Raw genomic sequence first — 12,283 nt, forward strand, 5'->3', positions numbered from 1 at the left:
TGGATTAGTTTCTGGGTTGTCTTTAGCCAATCATTCTAACTCAGAGCCCTTCCTGGTGGTGCATGGCTTGTTCAGCCAAGATGGATGCCAGAGAGGAGGATTCTGGGAGGTGGTCAGACATATGGTGTCTCCTTTTGACCTTTCCTGAACTCTTCTGGTTGGTGGTGGCTTATTAGTTCCGTGTTCCTTACCAGGCCCTCCTGTCGTAGAACAACTCATGTAAATGGTTACAGTGGTGCCTGGCCAGGGTGGGCAGTTTCAGTCTGTGTGCTTCTCCTAACAAATCCGTGAGATGTCTAGTTTTGCCTGTTTATGTCTGTGAACACATTATACATATGAGATATCTCTACTTGTGGATAATCTTATCAAAATTAAATTTTTAAAGAGTGCTTACAAATTAAAGAAACTGGCCAAAATGACCTTCAGGTTCACATGAACTAGGAAGTATTCAATGTTAAGTTGAAACCTAGTATTAAAATTTAGGTTTATTGATCTAGATAATATAGACACTTCTTTAGAGTCACCAGTATTAAGTATAATAATGTACTTAGGGTTGAAAAGTGAAAGTTAGTTGCTCAATTGTGTCTGACTCTGCGATCCAATGGATTGTAGCCTGCCAGGCTCCTCTGTCCATGGAATTGAATTCTCTAGGCAAGAATACTGGAGTGGGTTGCCATTCCCTTCTCCAAGGGATGTTCCTGACCCAGGGATCAAACCCATGTCTCCTGTATTAGCAGGTGGTTTCTTTACCATCTGAGCCACCAAGGAAGCCTAGGTTTAACAGAAGTTAAATAAAACCCTATTCTATCTATTGCAAGGAAAATAACTTGATACTATGAGACTTGATCAGAGAAGGCAATGGCACCCCACTCCAGTACTCTTGCCTGGAAAATCCCATGGACAGAGGAGCCTGGTGAGCTGCAGTCCATGGGGTCGCTAATAGTCGGACACGACTGAGTGACTTCACTTTCACTTTTCACTTTCATGCATTGGACAAGGAAATGGCAACCCACTCCAGTGTTCTTGCCTGGAGAATTCCCAGGGATTGGGGAGCTTGGTGGGCTGCCGTCTGTGGGGTTGCACAGAGTCGGACACGACTGAAGTGACTTAGCAGTAGCAGTAGCATGAGACTTGATGAGCTTTTGGGTAAACTCTTTAAAAATATTTTAGAAATGCCTACTTAAAATGATCTTTACAGGTATTGGTAACTTACAGTACTAAACCTGTGCTAATTTAAGTGATGGAAGTTTATTGACTAGCTAATTTCCAAAAAGAAATAAGATACTGAGTCATAAGTTACTAAATAGAAAAACTAAAGGTATTTAGAACTATTAATGAAAATATTTAGTGCTACCTGAAATGCTCTGTTAGAAAACAAATGTTTTTAGAAAGTATTACTGATGTTTATGTTCACCAGTATACAAAATACTAATGTAAAAGACAGTTCATATTGCTTACGTCTTAGCTTTTACTAGAAATTAGGGTTTTGAAGCGTTGAGGATTCTAGTTGTAGTTCATATACACAATGGAATATTACTCGGCAATAAAAAGAATGCATTTGAGTCAGCTCTAATGAGGTGGAAGGACCTAGAGCCTACTATTACACAAAATGAAATAAGTCAGAAGGACAAATATAGTATATTAACACATATATATGGAAGCCAGAAAGATGGTGCTGATGAACCTACCTACAGGGCAGCAGGGGCGATGCAGACACAGAGAACAGACTTTTGGGCACAGTTGAGAGACAAGGTAGGCCGATTTGAGAGAGCAGCATTGAAACATATACATTACCAAATGTAAAGTAGACAGCCAGTGTGAATTTGCTATATGACACGGGAACTCAAGGCCAGTGCTCTGCGACCACCTCGAGGGGTGGGATGGGGAGGGGACATACGTATACCTATGGCTGATTGATATTGATGTACGGCAGAAACGATCACAATACTGTAATTTACCCTCCAATTAAAAATTTTCTAAATAGCTATTGAAAAACCCTAATCACTGACAGTTTACCATGTAGACACCTTATGTGATATTTCTAGATGGAAGCTACTAATTTGAATTACTCTAGAAAAATAATGCCTGTAGGCATTTTTAGTTTATACTATGGTGATATATCCATTTTTAACTAGAATCCCACAGTGCCTAATAGTCATGAATAAATTTATAGACTTGTTTTTCAAAACAAAGTTGAGGATTCTAATTTAAACATGTAATTAAAACTACCAGGAATACTACAGAAACATTTCAATATTGAGTAGGAAATAGAATGTGTTTTCAGTAAAGAAGGTATGAGGAATGGAATTATATTTTATTGAGGAAAATAAGTTGGTTGGTTTTATGTGGAAGAAAAAATATAAGGGACAGGCTGATACAGATACAAAAACTGAAGAAAAATTGTGGAAAAGAAACCTGAGAAACAAGTTTTATGCATGGTTAGATTAACTAAATTTAGATTGAAGTTAACTAAGTAAATGGATCTTGTTAAGTAAACTAATGCAAGACTGGAATTTGATTTCTCTCTCTGTTAGAAGTGCTCCTCTTTGGTAACATACGGTGTGAGTTTCTGTGCCTGCAGGAGAGGTAAGAGATTCAGGTTCTATCCCTGTGGGAAGATCCCCTGGAGGGCATGGCAACCCACTCCAGTACTCTTGCCTGGAGAAAAATCCCATGGACAGAGGAGCCTGGCGGGCTACAGTCCGTGGGGTCGCAAAGAGTCGGACACAACTGAAGCAACTTAGTGCACACACAAGTGATTCATATTTGTTTTCCTGTTGTGTAAGTTTGGTTGCATTTTAAACCTCTTTGATATTTTTTATCAAACTCTTAACTAAAATTCTTTTAGCTTCCAGTTGACTCTGAGATACTTCAAAGGAACATCTCTGAATGATCTTGGAGAGGAATATTAAACTAAGTTTATTTGGTATGTTAAATTACTTCAGAAGTATTGTCAAGTAACTGAAGATGAACCTTAGGTTATAGTCCTAGAACCTAAGACTATAGGGTTATAGTCTTATAAGGTTATAACCTTAGGTTATAGCATGGATAAATGTCATTAATATATTCCAAAATTTATATGGAATCCCTGCCCTCTGATATGTCCTGATATAATGTTATTAATCATAATTCTAGTTATTATCCTAAAATGTTATATCACAAAAATATCCAAGTTTCCTGGTAATTGCATTGTACTTAAATCTTTAACCACAGTATTTTAAGCTTTGTCCTTTGTAGACAATAATTATTTTACACTGATGCTTTTACAAAATGAAGATTTTCAAGAAGACTCATAAAAAGAACTTTTTAAAACAAAAATTTCTGATAGCTTCAGATGCCACTGAACTAACTGGGTAACAAGTGACAAAACGAATGGAATATGTCTGATTGCTTCCTCCAGATGAACAGGAGTTGGTTACATAGGACTGAATGGTGAATAGGATGTTTAACTATGACTTTTGTCAACGGTACTAGCTGTATTATTTATATATCATGTCTATTTTGTGAGATTGTTGTCTTTTACAGTGCCCAGTGTACAACCGGGCCTCCAACAAAACTGATGATGGCCACACATCTTGAGAGTCCCTTGGACTGCAAGGAGATCCAGCCAGTCCATTCTGAAGGAGATCAGCCCTGGGATTTCTTTGGAAGGAATGATACTAAAGCTGAAACTCCAGTACTTTGACCACCTCATGCGAAGAGTTGACTCATCGGAAAAGACTCTGATGCTGGGAGGGATTGGGGGCAAGAGGAGAAGGGGACGACAGAGGATGAGATGGCTGGATGGCATCACTGACTCGATGGACGTGAGTCTGAGTGAACTCCGGGAGTTGGTGATGGACAGGGAGGCCTGGCGTGCTGCGATTCATGGGGTCGCAAAGAGTCGGACATGACTGAGCGACTGAACTGAACTGAAACATCTTGAGGAATTTGATCATATTTATGACTCTTATAACAGTGTGATTCTAGGTATGAGAATAGGCAACAAGGAAAAACATTTCCTGGATCTGACTAAGACAGAAGATCCAAAGAACCTTTCCTTATCAACAGGGCCTAATCTGGAACTTTGCACCTGGAGTGGCACAGGAACTTCGCCTGATCTGGGATGAGCCTCCCTGTGCCCTGGGATAATAATTGGTCATAAAATATCTCCCAGATATTGGTCAAATTCTGGTTCAAGAGAAGGATCTGAGAAATAGAATATTTCTGGCCATATCAGTAAACACGTCATCAGCGACTCCAGTCCTGCAACACGAGCCTGAGAAACTCAGGAAAGACAAGACCACCTGCCATCTAGCTGCCGGCCTGCAGCCACTCCCTATAGTGAGCCCTGAGGAAACTCAGAATGGGGAAACTGCATACTGGCCCCAGACAGGAGAGGTACATATCAAAGGAATGATTTCTCCTTGCCTCTTTCCATACAGAACAAAGTGCTAAATTCCTGATCTTGAGATATCTGGTTTTCTTTAATTAACAATCATCTTGTTCTGACTACTTGCCCTTTGTTGAAAAATTCTGTGTGATGTAGCTCCCCCTCATCGCCTCCTTGGAGCAGTTCTCTCAGGATTACTTTAGAGGCTGTCTCCTCGGCTCGAAATCCTAAAAATTCCCGCCAAAGAAAACATAACTCTCAACTTTAAGGTTGTGAACATTTTTTTAAGTCCACACTGTAGTTGAATAATAATTTTTCTTAAACCTACTTTTTTGAATTTTTAAAGTAAATCTCCTGGTGTTCTACGCTGTGGAAACCTGACCCTTCCTTTCCTCACCTAAACAAACATCCCCAGAACATCCTTTTATCCCTCACAGCAGGGACACTGGAAGGTAAAAGTTTCCACCAATTTAAAGGCTTAGATGTTCATTTCTTAGTGACTGAATTATTAACAGAGTACAAGGCACATTTTCAGGGCTTTAGATGCCTTTCATCAGAGCTCACAACAAGCCCATTTATGAAGAGGAACCACAGGCAAGGAGAGGTTAAGAAACCTTCCCCCAGACCCACACGCAGACCTGCCTTTGATTGGCCACCTCTGTAATGAACACTTGGGGACCAGGAAAGTCAGCCATGCCAGCTCAGAGCACCCAGGGTCAGTCTGAGTAATCAGAAGCCCTTTAGGATTTGGCAGTTAACTTGGAGAAACTCTTGACTCTAAAACATAACACCATAAAGATGAACACTGGACAGTCATTTCACTTGAACTTGAAAAATTTTGTTATTTACCTTGAGGTGGGTTTCTTTTTTGATGATGGAGGGAGGGGAGATTTTCCTGGTTCACCTCACTTGGAGTCATGACTAGACGTTTACTTAGGTCCCACGGGTGGGGGTTTATGCATGCCTTGTGTAAGCCACAGCCAAGGACATTCAGCCCTTTGTTGAAAATGATACCCCGGGGTACTGGCTTTTCCTCACTATATAGCTACACATATATTAATAGTAACGTATTCGCTGTGCTGCCACAAAGCAAGAACTCCCATGTATCGTATCTTACCTACAGCAGTGAGGCTGCAGGGAAAACTATATACACAGATGTTGCTGAAATTTTAGGAAGAGTTCAGGACCTCACAGAGGTGAAGTGGAAGGTTTTCACCATAGTGATGGTTGATGGGTTTTTAAAGAGAAGAGAGGCAATAAACATTCATTCCCTCATTCACTCTGTCCCTTAAACTCAAAGAACCTCACAGAGGCCAAAGAGTTTGAAATTGCTATTTTAAAAGGCACAGCAGTCCACCCCAAGGTCATGACGGCACTGTTTACAAGTAGCAAGGACGCGAAACAACCTAAATGTCCATCAACAGAGGAAAGGAGAAAGAAGATGTGGTGCACACATACAATGGAAGATTCCTCAGCCATAAAAAGGAACAAATGCCATTTGTAGTAACATGGATAGGCTGAAAGTTTGTCATACTGAGAGATGTGAGACAAATACGTATTATCACTTATATGTGGAATCTTTTTTTTTTTTTTTGAAGGGGGGCTATAAATGAACTTACAAAACAGAAGTAGAGTCACGGATATAGAAAACAAACTTACGGTTACCAGGGGATAAGTGGAGGAGGGATAAATTGGGAGATTGGGACTGACATATACACCAAGTGAAGTCGCTCAGTTGTGTCCTACTCTCTGCGATCTCATGGACTGTAGCCTACCACGCTCCTCCATCCATGGGATTTTCCAGGCAAGAGTACCAGAGTGGGTTGCCATTTCCTTCTCCAGAGGATCTTCCCGACCCAGGGATTGAACCCGGGTCTCCTGCATTGTAGGCAGACGCTTTACTGTCTGAGCCACAAGGGAAGTCCTGACACACAAAAAATAGGTAATAAGAACCTATTGTAGAGCATGGGGAACTCCACTCAGTTCTCTGTAATGACCTATCTGGGAAAAGAATCTAAAGAGTGAATATATGTATGACTGATGTACTTTGCAGTACAGCAGAAACTAACACACTGTAAATCAACTATACTCCAATAAAGATTAATTTTTCTTAAGGCATAGCAGAAAAGAGTTTTGGTAGAAAAATGGATCAAAATAAGTAAGAGAGCCTAATTCTCTCCAGCTTCTGGTATACTGGGGCACTGCTTCTGATTTCTAATGGGTAGCACAGAGTCCAGAAGCAAGGAGAGCTAAGAAAGGTGAAAGCTGGGAGCTGCTTCAGGTCCGGGATGCTCTGCCATCTTAGCAGAGCAGGTGGGCGCCTCCTAGTGGCCCATCAGTCACATCTCAGGTGAATGAAATCGGGAGTTGGGGTGGGCACCGAGAGGAGCAGAGGGGCTGCCGTCATGGCTTCGGGGGGTGCCTGTGACTGTGGAAAGACCTCCACCTGGCCTTGTCCCATTGCAACTCCATTTTCCACTTGACGAAGCAGAGGCCCAGACAGGTCAAGTAACCGGGCTTAGGCCACACAGCGTGGAGCTCAGTTTCCAGAGCCACAGGTCGCTATGCTCCAGAACCAACACAGTGACCCCACTCCCCTGCTGCTATTTCCTGCATCCCGGCCCTTGTACGGGGTCATCTCACTGAGGCTCGGAGCCTCTCTGGGGAGGGAAGCAGTGTCGTCATCCCCATCTCTTAGGTGAAGAACCAGCTCAGAAAGGTCGAGACACTTGCTCAAGGCCTCACGGCTGGTGAGGTATCAGGCCCCCAAATGTCTGCTGCCAACCCTGCTGAGGGGCTTCATCCTTCCTTCCTGGGCAGCGCCCTCCCCCCCCTCCACACACACACACACCTGCCAGCAGCCTAACACTATGTGACCGAGTGCCTTCAAGACTGCTTACGTGTCTTCTGCTTGAAACTCTGGAGCTCGGGCAGAGAAAGCACTGGAAATGAGGGGGAAAAGCCATGCCCTCCTGGAGTGAACCTCCAAGGCTGTTCCCTTGAGGCCTGACTTAAGTGGAGGAAGAGGGGTGTGTGGGTGTGTGACTTTACAACTGTGAAACACAATCCACTTTTTTTTTTTTACCATTTCTTTTTGTACAATGCTTCCAGGAATGCCCCTCAGTGTTTAGAGCCACAGAACAAAACAGGAGGGAAAAAAAATACACTGTTGCAGAACCAAATCGCTCAAAAATCAAGAGGAGCACAGACACATATGGTAGACTGTGGAAGGCCCTTATCATTCTGTCCCCAGAGAGAACCACTTCTTTAGAAGTAATTTGAATACTTTTTTATGATTACCAAAGCCATACACATTAAAAGATACAACAAGATGAAGGTAAACGCTTCACTGATCAGCTTCCTTGGCGGGCACGGGCCGAGACCATGGCCACTGACGCAGCTCACCACCTGGAGGGTTGCCAGGGCCCCCCACCCTTGACCCTCTTGCTGTCTGACTCCATAAATTGAAGAGGCAAAGGCTGACCTGCAGTCCTTTTAAAACACCAGTCAGGTCACAGGGCTCTGGCCTCCACCGCCCGTGGCCACGTGGGATCCACCCCTTGGCCTGCTGTTCCCACACTGCCTCCCCCAGGGCCTTCACGAGCATCCCCTCAGGTGTCACCACGCCCCTCCTCCCCCAGTGACAGCCCCCTGACCGTCCAGCGGACCGCATGCTGCCATCGGCAGCACACCCCTCCCTCCCATCTCCGGACCCTGCCCTGTCTTGCCATCGCACGCAGCACAGGTCACCTTTAGACTCATGTTATTTACCTGTGATCTGATCTTCCTCCAGACCCAAGGGCTGGCATAACTGACTCCTATGATCACTGGTGTATCCAACAGCACTTGGCATACAGTCGGTGTCAATACATGTTTGTTGAAAGAGAGACCATGGACCCCATCTTTGTAGACAGGCCCTTCTCGGCCCAGCTTGGCCAGCCCATCCTGCATGAGTATGGTTCCAGGGATGGCCTCCGCTAAGGTGTGTTCACGTCACTCAAGCTCTGGGGAGCTGAAAGCTCAGAAGCCCACAGGTGAGGGCTCTTATCCCAGAGAAGAAGGCCTTCCCTGGGGCACTGTGACCAGAGGCCATCAGAAACAAGCCCAGGCATTTGGGAGGCATTCATCCTTGTGGAGCTGAAGGACACAAAAAACAGCTTCTAGGCCGCCTTCTCTGAGCTCTGGACTAGGTCAGGATCCCCGTTACTTGCACGGCATCCTGTACTTCAAAACAATTCAGCAAATAATTAACTATGGCTTTGCCATATCCTATTTCTCCATTAGACAATAAGCTTCAGAAACCCAGGACTCGGCACATAGTAGGTATTTTGAGGGACAGCTGACACACTTGCCCATGCCGTGCCCTGCTTTGCTCTGGCTGGGGGGCATGCTTACTGCATTTCTGATCCTTCAGGAGACATTCAGTGCCCCTCTCCTCCCAGAGTCACCAAACAAATTGAGACACTAATGCCAAACAGATGGCACCACCATCTTTGGAAGAAAGTGTCTTGGTGAAGACACCCCTGTTTCCATGGAATCAGTGTGGTGTGGTAGGAGTGACTTAGGACCTAAAGGAAAGACCTAAACTTTGTTACTTGCAGCTAACAGCATTCATAACCTGCCTAATCAGAACTGTTATATCAGAATTATCACCCTTAACACGAAGCCTGAAAGGTGAATCCAGGAGGATGAAATAACTCAACAACGCCATCAAAAGCCCAGGCTATCGGAGCCCCTCTGCTTTATCATCCTTATCACTTCACCGTCACAAGAGGGCTGCTGCTGTTCAAGGCATTACCTCCACCTTCTGGGAAGAGGAAAAGGGAAGTAGAAGAGCCAATACTATCCCCTTCCTTTCATCAAGAGACATAACCTCTCTAGAAACCTCCACCATCACCCAGCAGACTTCCACTTGCATCTCAATGGCCACAACTCTATCAGCTGGCCTCCCTACCCACCCTAGAAAGATGAGAATTCAGATACAGAGTGGGAAAGCTGAGACAGCAAGGGAGGAGTGAGTCAGTAATAGCTATAGACTTAGCCAGAAGTATCTGTCAGAACTATGTAAATTATTTTAATAGAACTGTTTCTGTGGGTTTTCTTATAATAAAAGCAATGAATATATATTACTTTAGAAAATAAAGATTTTAAAACATCTCTCCAATCCCATCATACAGAAGCAATCACTGTGTATCCCACTATTGTTAACCTTTGTAATTATCCTTTCAGATCTTTATTTTTTTTAACAGATGAAATCATACTGTGTGCTGTTCTGTAATTACCCTTTTCATTTGATATGATGAAAAATCTTACCAAGTCATTAAATGATCTTTGCAGAATCATGTCTGTGTGTTCCATTGGCTAGACTACCATTGTTTGTTTGATCCCTTGGCATTGGGCATTTTGACATTTATAAAAATAGAATTAGAAACCAACACTAAGGTCTCCCCTTGTAGCTAAGATGCGGCCCAGCTGGTCTGCTCCTAAGAACATGTCACAAGAAATCATCTTGGATATGTAGTTTCTTTGAAGCATTTGAAATACTACCAAATTGCCTTCCCAGATGGATTATTGCAATGTATTATCCCTCCAGCAGATACAAGTGCCCACATACCTCCCCGCAAATTTTCAACAACACTAAAAAAAAAAAAAAAAAAAGACTAGAGAAGCATGAATGACAGCCTAACCCTGCCCACTCAGTTTCCAGATGAGGGGATAGAGGGAAGAAGCTCCTGCTCAAGGTCACCCAGCCCAGCCAGCCTGGGAACCATGGCCTTGGCGCTACACCCTGCCACCTCCTGGAGCATCCATCAAGGAAAGAGAAGCACCAGATTCAGGAGAATCTGGGGAGCCACGGACAGGTGCCAGAGGTCCCCAAGGAGAGAGGACCAAGGCCAGGAGACCTCAGAGGCATGATGCCCTGCAGGCTGTGGGCATGAGCAGTCCTCGGGCTGGGATCACCGTGGGCAGACAGATCTGCTCCTGACTCAGCACTAACTGCCACTCAAGCTGTGGGGCCCTCAGCTGTCCCCTTTCCTGTCTCTGGGGTCGGTACAACGAGGCAAGATGGCTGAGACCAGGTCCACTTGCCAGCTACTCGTGCATGATATGAATTGGACTGTGTCCCCCTAAAATTCGCATGTTAATGCCCTAATGCCTTAGAATGTGATGGTATTTGGAGATAGGCCCTTCAGGGAGGTAATGAACCTTAAATGAGGTTATAAAGGCGGGGCCCTAATCAGACAGGACCCGTGTCCTTAAAGAGGAAGAGAGGGACCTCCCTGGTGGCCTAGTTGTTAAGACTCCACACACGCTTCCACTGCAGAGGCTCTGGGTTCCGTTCTTGGTCGGGGAATTAAGGTCCCCTAAGCCAGGTGGCACGGCCAAAAAAACAGAAGAGGAAGACTCATGCAAAAGGTACACACACACAGGAGGTAGGACCACGTGAGGATACTACAAGGAGACAGCTGCACAGCCTCAGAAAAAAACGAAACTGGTCATCACTTTGATCCTGGACTTCCAGCCTCCAAAACCATTAAAAAAAAAAAAAAAGCAATTTCTGTTGTTTAAGACACCCAGTCATATTCTATGACAGCAGTGTGACGTGACTACTTCAGATGTCCCAGGAAATGTGAGGATCACTGCTGCTCCTGCATCCTGAGCTGCAAGACTTGGATACCCCAGACTGGAGGCAGGTTCTTTCCACAAGCCTTGGGTACTCAGTGTGGCTGCTGGTGTGGACGCCCACCTGGTACCTGGGCTTCCTGGGCTCCCTGGGGCTGTGACAGACGGGTGACCACATCCTTTCTGAAGCTCTGGACCTGAGGCTCTACCTGCTACCCTGGTGTCACTGGGCCCCCGTGCAGGCCACAGGCTCCAGGAAGTGCAGGGGGAAGCCAGTGCCACCGTGAGGACAGAGTCACACCCGTCCCCACGTGGGGACCTGAGTGGGAAGGAAGTCCAAAAGGAAGGGAGTGTATGTTTGTGTATGGCTGACCCTTTGCTCTACAGTAGAAACCAACACAACACTAGAAAGCAACTATACTGCAATAAAAGTTCATTTTAAAAATTGTCCAAACATTCTGCACAGCTCAAGAGTCCTCCCCTCAACGCCTGTTTCCTGTCATCCCCTCTCTGTTAAACTACTCTTCTCAGCATCTGCCTAAGGCACATGGGGAAGAGAGCTGTGTTTTGAACCCAAGACAGACCCATCTGTGCATACAGCCCTCCCTCAGGATCCAGCGTCCACAGGGGATTGACTCCAGGAACCCCGCCCCTGCCAGATACCGAAATCCGAGGATGCTCAAGTCCCACAAATAAAATCGTATCAGCATATAATCTAGGCGTATCCTCCCATCTCCTTTAAATCAGATTACTTATTATACTGAATCAATGTAAATGCTATGTAAATAGTTGTAAATACAATGTAAATGCTATGTAAAGAGTTGCCAGGGTGCACAGCAAATTCCAATTTTGCTTTTTTGGAACTTTGTCCAATTCTTTCCCCCCAAATATTTTTGATAGGATGCAGAACTGACAGATACAGAGGGCCGGCTGTACCTACACCACCCCAGAGAGGAAACAGCCTTTGGGGGCAACGAGCAGGCACCGCGGCTGCAGAGCTCACGTCCCTCAGGGGATGATGGTAGCTGGAGCCAGCACCCGCTGCCCCACAACACAGAAGCAGGAATGTTCAAGTCAGATAGAGACAGGTTCAAATCCCAGTTCTGCCAGTCACTAGCAGGGCAGTCTCGGGTAAACAACTTGCTAGATTAGGGGAACCACTGCCTAAACATCCGCCCTGGCCAGGCCCAATAGTAATGACGTGCATAAGTTATCTTACAACAGGAAGTTCTGGCAAGGAATGCAGAACTAACGAATTAGCACCTACCACAAGAATTCGGGAATGGT

The 12,283-nt window shown here is 44.8% G+C and overlaps 1 long non-coding RNA gene across 1 annotated transcript; it reads left to right on the forward strand.

The window, feature by feature from the left end:
• Nucleotides 1-2,081: 2,081 nt before the first annotated feature.
• LOC147348120 (uncharacterized) lies at nt 2,082-5,997 on the forward strand. Its single transcript, XR_015151079.1, has 2 exons — nt 2,082-2,926; nt 3,526-5,997. It is a non-coding gene; the product is annotated as an uncharacterized LOC147348120 (long non-coding RNA).
• Nucleotides 5,998-12,283: the final 6,286 nt, after the last annotated feature.

Source organism: Bos grunniens, chromosome 22 (assembly GCF_055505025.1).
Source record: "Bos grunniens cultivar Pamir isolate PY7600 chromosome 22, Bosgru_T2T1.0, whole genome shotgun sequence".
In the NCBI taxonomy this organism is placed as follows: domain Eukaryota; kingdom Metazoa; phylum Chordata; class Mammalia; order Artiodactyla; family Bovidae; genus Bos; species Bos grunniens.